The sequence below is a fragment of the Bufo gargarizans genome, unplaced genomic scaffold (genome assembly GCF_014858855.1).
Source record: "Bufo gargarizans isolate SCDJY-AF-19 unplaced genomic scaffold, ASM1485885v1 original_scaffold_2007_pilon, whole genome shotgun sequence".
NCBI classification, from domain to species: domain Eukaryota; kingdom Metazoa; phylum Chordata; class Amphibia; order Anura; family Bufonidae; genus Bufo; species Bufo gargarizans.
This window is the reverse complement of record NW_025334599.1, coordinates 183,989-190,559: the sequence shown is the minus strand read 5'-3', so window position 1 is coordinate 190,559 and position 6,571 is coordinate 183,989.

The window sequence follows — 6,571 nt, the reverse complement described above, 5'->3', positions numbered from 1 at the left end:
GATTCTTTTAAAGCATTTTTGGATGGAGTGTATATTGCCAAGATTAGTTGAAAAAAAAAAGAATATGCGGCAAAAGAACTAGCCTTAAAAAGATGGGTCTAGTCCTCATAAGGAGAGATAGTTAATAATATGAACTCGGCTGCACAGTTTGAAGAAGCTAGATTGGAGTATAAAAATTATTTATTATAAAAAGCACAACATAGTTTTTTTTTTTTTACAGGAGCTGAATACTCAGGCAGGGAAACCTGGAAACCTCTTATCATCTTTGATCCAAAACCCCCGAGGAGATTGAGCGGGAGTTCATTAAGTACTGGAGACATTGAAAAGTTTTTTGAGAATACTAATCTCCCTAAACTAACAGAAGAGGAATGCAAAATACAAAATCGACCTATAGATCTAAAGGAACTATCCGATGTTGTTAAGACTATCTGGGGAAATTCCTCCCCAGGGACGTTCGAAATTTATCGCCAGTATGGAGACATAATCTTACCAATGTTATTACAGGTCTTAAATGAAACTTTTAAGACTGGTGAATTCCCTTTATCTTTATCTGAAGCTGTGATCACACTTGTTTTAAAAAAGGGTAAGGATGATAAAGAGATTGGGGCATATCGCCCCATCTCTCTGTTAAATACAGATTATAAAATCTGTGCTAAAATATTTGCCAATAGATTAAAGGGAGCTATTGACAGGCTAATCCATCCAGATCAGACTGGGTTTATACCCAAGAGATTAGTGCAATCCAGCATACGTAAAGCTTTTTTGAACATGCAGGTCGAAGAGGGGGGAGGTTCCCGCTCATCCTGTCATTGGACACCGAGAAGGTGTTCAACAGGGTGGAGTGGGAATATCTCTGGAAAGTAATACATAGGATGAATCTGGGCCAGTATTTTATCAAGTGGGTCCAGATTCTATACAAACACCCTAAAGGTAGAATAAACATCAATGGAGTATGGTATGAGCAAATAGAGCTGTATAGAGGAACAAGACAGGGATGTCCCCTTTCCCCTTTACTGTTTGCTTTGTTTATAGAACCGCTGGCTGCTAAAATTAGATCGGAGGAAAGGATTAAAGGTTTTGGTATGAAGGGGACTTCTGATAAAATAAGTATGTATGCAGATGATATTTAAATTTTTTGGGAGAATTCAATATCTCAGTTGTCCTATCTTATGGAATTAATAAATAAGTTTAGTGACATCTCGGGATATAAAATTTACTGGGCTAAATCAGTATTGTTTCCACTTGATCAGTTATCCCTACCGAATCCTGTAGAAATTAGGGTATTAAAACCTATGGAATCTTTTGAATATTTCGGGGTAAAATTGAGTGCAAGCATCCTAGACTTCATGAAATTAAATTTTTCTCCTTTGTTGAATAGATGTAAAAGTAAAATAAGTGTTTGGCAGAAGTTATCCATAGGACAAGCGGATAGAATTGCATTAATAAAAATGGTGTTACTTCCCCAGATTTTGTATATTTTGGCAGCGTGTCCGGTTTGGATAGAGGATTATTTCTTCAACCATCTGGAACGGCTGCTGAATCACTTAATCTGGGGAAGAAAAAGAGTAAAACTAAAACTAAAATATCTTTGCTTAGCGGAAGAGGATGGAGGGCTATCGGTTCCTTTTTTTTAGCCTCCCAAGTTCAGTGGTTAAAATCTGGGGGAAACAATATAAAAGAATATCTAGAAAGGGGTTTCAAAGGCCCAAAATATAACATATTTAGCATATTGGAGAAAAGATTTATTAAAAATTAAGGGAAAAAGTGCCCAACATGTCAAATGGTTGACTTGGTTTGGGGAAAAATTAAAAGAATACTAGGAATTCTGAACACTTCACCTTTTTCACCTTTGTGGTGTAATAGCAATTTGAGAGAATTTCAATTAATCCCAGAATATAAATTCTGGGAAAAGTATGGTATTATTTATGTATCACAGTTAGTTAAGCATGGGGAAATAAGAGCGGTAAAAGAGTTATGCCCTAGGTCAAATTCAGATTTAATGACTCGGTTTCGGTACCACCAATTAAAACACGCTTTTGAAGCTACACAAAATAGGGAATACGTTAACACAGCAAAACATGAATTTATAGATTTTTGTTATCAACGTATGATTAGTAGAGTCACTGTTTCTCAAGTGTTTAGAATAATAAGGAAATAGCAAAGGATTTAGGCGTAAGCAAAGGATTTAGGCGTAAGCACATTAGAATGGGGGAATATATATAGTAAGCATGATGCTGCTACCACCATGCTTCACTGTGGGTATGTTTTTCTTTTGGTGATGTGCAGTGTTGTTTTTGCGCTAAACATATCTTTTGGAATTATGGCCAAAAAGTTCAACCTTGGTTTCATCAGACCATAACACCTTTTCTCACATGCTTTTGGGAGACTTCAGATGTGTTTTTGAAAAATGTAGCCTGGCTTGGATGTTTTTCTTCGTAAGAAAAGGCTTTCGTCTTGCCACTCAACCCCATAGCCCAGACATATGAAGAATACGGGAGATTGTTGTCACATGTACCACACAGTCAGTACTTGCCAGATATTCCTGCAGCTCCTATAATGTTGCTGTAGGCCTATTGGTAGCCTCCCAGGCCAGTTTTCTTATAGTCTTTTCATCAATTTTGGAGGGACGTTCAATTCTTGGTAATGTCACTGTTGTGCCATATTTTCCCGACTTGATGATGACTGTCTTCACTGTGTTCCATGGTATATCTAATGGCTTGGAAATTCTTTTGTACGCTTCTCCTGACTGATACCTTTTAACAATGAGATCCCTGTGATGCTTTGGAAGCTCTCTGTGGACCATGGCTTCTGCTGTGGGATACGACTAAGAAAATTTCAGGAAAGACCAACTAGAGCAGCTGAACTTTATTTGGGGTTAATCAGAGGCACTTTAACATGATTTTGAATGTGATTGCTTAATTCTGAACACAGCTACATCCCCAGTTATAAGAGGGTATGCAACCACATTATTTTAGTTTTTTTGTTTTCTTCCCTTTGCCTAAAAGATTTCAGTTTGTTTTTCAATTGAGTGGTACAGTTTTAGGTCACATTAAAGGTGGAAAAAGTTCTGAAATGATTTATCTTTGTCTAATTTTTTTACATCACAGAAACCTGACATTTTAACAGGGGTGTGTAGACTTTTTATATCCACTGTATATTGTGAGGGGCAGCTCTCTTTCACTGGGGTCACGCTTACAGATATCGTCACAGACAACGGATTTTCATGTTCAAATTGTGCTTTATTGTGGCAAAAGCACAAACATAAACTTGCTGCCCATTACCCCTGAGGAAGCCAGTGTTACTGCCGAAACATGTCGGGGGGCAGTGCTAGGTTTTAACATGCGGACAGGATTCCACTGTTAAGAGCTAATTAGTAGTCCGGCTGGATTACGGTCTTCTCACTGCTGTGATAGGTGGCATACATATATATATATATATATATATATATATATTTGTGTGAGGCGCTTACGGTAGTACAGTGAAGAACCCTAGGAAATCAGGGAATAAGCGTAGTCGGTTGTGGTGTGCCGAAACCGAGGATGAGGTAGGCCTGAGAAAGAAGAGGGCCCACCCAAGGATAGAGATATGGAAGAAATGAGTTGTAATTGAGTGGAGTGGTGGGAGGGTCAAAGCTCAGACCTCGGACGGTGCAGGAGCCAGGTAAAGGGGGTGCCCTAAATAGGCTGGAGGCGGACCTCAGCCCCTCCCACAAATCCAGGCAAACTGCCTTCACACTTGTGTGAGGCGCTTACGGTAGTACAGTGAAGAACCCTAGGAAATCAGGGAATAAGCGTAGTCGGTTGTGGTGTGCCGAAACCGAGGATGAGGTAGGCCTGAGAAAGAAGAGGGCAAAAATGAAATAACCAGTTATTGTAGTCAAATATATATGAATAACTCGACCCGACATGTTTTGGAAAGTGTCTCTTAACTCCTGTGTTGGATTGGGGATGTATCGCGAGTAAGCGGATGACTTCCGGCACCCCAATTCCTGATGACATGGGTAGGGGCGTTGGCACTGGAGGCCGTGGACGCGGCTCCAAAGCGAAAGGAGTGCCCTGAGTAGTTGGCTGTGTTGAGGCCCAGTTTTGTGAGGGATGACCTGACATGGGTCATGAAGGTGGTGGTGGTGAGTACCGAGCCATGTAGTGAAGTAGCGGTTGAGAGGGTAGAACTTGTGACGTTGTCTGTAAGCATCCAGAACCCAGACTGGACACCATCTGTTGTGCGTGGGGTGATATGAAATGTTGACGGGTAAGTGCTGACTACTCTTGGAGTGAGGTAAGGTCAGGACGTAATGATCCATGTGTTTTGCCAAGTGGGAGACAAGAAGACAAGGTGCGGCTTGGGTCGTGTAGGTTGTAGTGAATTCACCCGGGCCTCAGGAACCGTGGAAGGCCAAGTAAATTTCTGTTTTGAGGATGGAGTTGGTATCTGCTTCAGAAGGCTTGGCGTCTAGTAATTCGGATAATGCCTTGAAAATATGATTGTTAACGGGTAGCCTCTGGGCTGGACGTGCGGGTTTCGCTTTCTAAATACCTCTGAGTATGGTTTTGATTTGGTGAGAGGCCACGCAACCGATGTTATTGGGGTGTAAGATTTGCATGTGGTGTAAAATGCCAGCGAGATAGAGTATGATGGCATTGTATGACATTTGAGTTTAAGGTGGCAAAAAGAAGCAAACCCCAGAAGAGAAGCCATGACAAAAAGGGGGGCGTGATGTTCCAGGAGGAATCTGACAACTGGTTGCGGGACCACGCCGCCGGCCTCGACTGGCGGAGTTGTGTGTGTAGAATTTGAATGGGGAAGTGATACGTGAGAGACTCTAATGGCGGAGTCATGCGAGAAAGACTCTAATGGCGGGGACATATGTGTAAAAATGGCACGGAGAAGCCATGCGTGAGAGACTTTAAGGCGGAGCCATGCGCGAGACTCTAAAGGCGGAGCCATACGTGTAAAATTCACCCGGAGAAGCCATGCGTGAGAGACTCTAATGGCGGAGCCATGCGTGAGAGACTCTAATGGCGGGGTCATGTGTGTGAAATTAATGCGGAGAAGCCATGCGTGAGAGACTCTAATGGCGGAGCCATGCGTGAGAGACTCTAATGGCGGGGTCATGTGTGTGAAAATAATACAAAGAAGCCATGCGTGAGAGACTCTAATGGCGGAGCCATGCGTGAGAGACTCTAATGGCGGGGTCATGTGTGTGAAATTGATACGGAGAAGCCATGCGTGATAGACTCTAATGGCGGAGCCATGCGTGAGAGACTCTAATGGCGGGGTCATGTGTGTGAAATTAATACAGAGAAGCCATGCGTGAGAGACTCTAATGGCGGGGTCATGTGTGTGAAATTTACCCGGAGAAGCCGTGCGTGAGAGACTCTGATGGCGGAGCCATGCGTGAGAGACTGTAATGGCGGGGCCATGTGTGTAACCCTAGAACGGAGAAGCCATGCGTGAGAGGCTCTAATGGCAGGGCCGTGCGTGAGAGACTCTACTGGCGAAGGTCATGTGCGTGACACTAACGGAGAAGCCATGCGTGAGACTAATGGCAGAGTCGTATGTGTAAAACTAACCCGGCAAGGTAATGCGTGAGAGACTCTAATGGCAGAGTCATATGTGAGAGACTCTAATGGCGGAGTTATTGTGTGAAACTAAAACGGCGAAGTAACGCGTGAGAGACTCTAACGGCGGAGTTATGAGTGTAACCTAACCGGCGAAGTAATGCGTGAGAGTCTGTAATGACGGAGTAATGTGTGTAAACTAAATGGCGAAGTAATGAGTGAGGGACTCTAATGGCGGAGTTATGTGAAACACTAAAACGGAGAAGCCATGTGTGAGACTCTAATGGCGGAGTTGTATGTGAAACACTAAAAAGGAGAAAGCCATGCGTGAGAGACTCTAATGGCGGAGCCATGCGTGAGAGACTCAAATAGCGGAGTCGTATGTGTACAACTGAAACGGAGCAACCATGCGTGAGAGACTAATGGTGGAGTCGTGGGTGCGTACTAACCGGAGAAGACACGCGTGGGAGACCAATGGCGGAGTTCGGTGTGTAAAACTAAAACGGAGAAGCCCTGCGTGGGAGATTAATGGCAGATGAAATTATTATTATGTATGTATGTTTTTTTTTTTTTTTTTCTTTTCCCCCCACTTATGCGGCCCCAATGACTCGCATAACCATGACCATCTCCGACAATGAACTTGAGACACTACCCCGTCTACAACCATATGGTACCCCTAATGGACAACACGAAGAACGTTTACCGGGCCCCCGAAGCCAAGGGACTGAACGGGGTGACCACACGGTGATAAGTAGTTAAACATGAGCCAGACCTGATGGAAATGCATGGACAGTAGTGATCCGAACCACGTGCGCAACCGAACATTAATCAACCGCGAACCGTGACATTGAACTGATGGAGAAAACAAGAGCCAGAGGCCTAGCAGCTCGCTAAGAGAAGACCCTTGTTGTGACCAACAAATAACCAACTTGTGAACATGGTAGGAACACACTCTCATAGGCCTAGAAATGAAAAGAAATGCAGCTTTAGTGGAAGCAGGGTAAAACGCA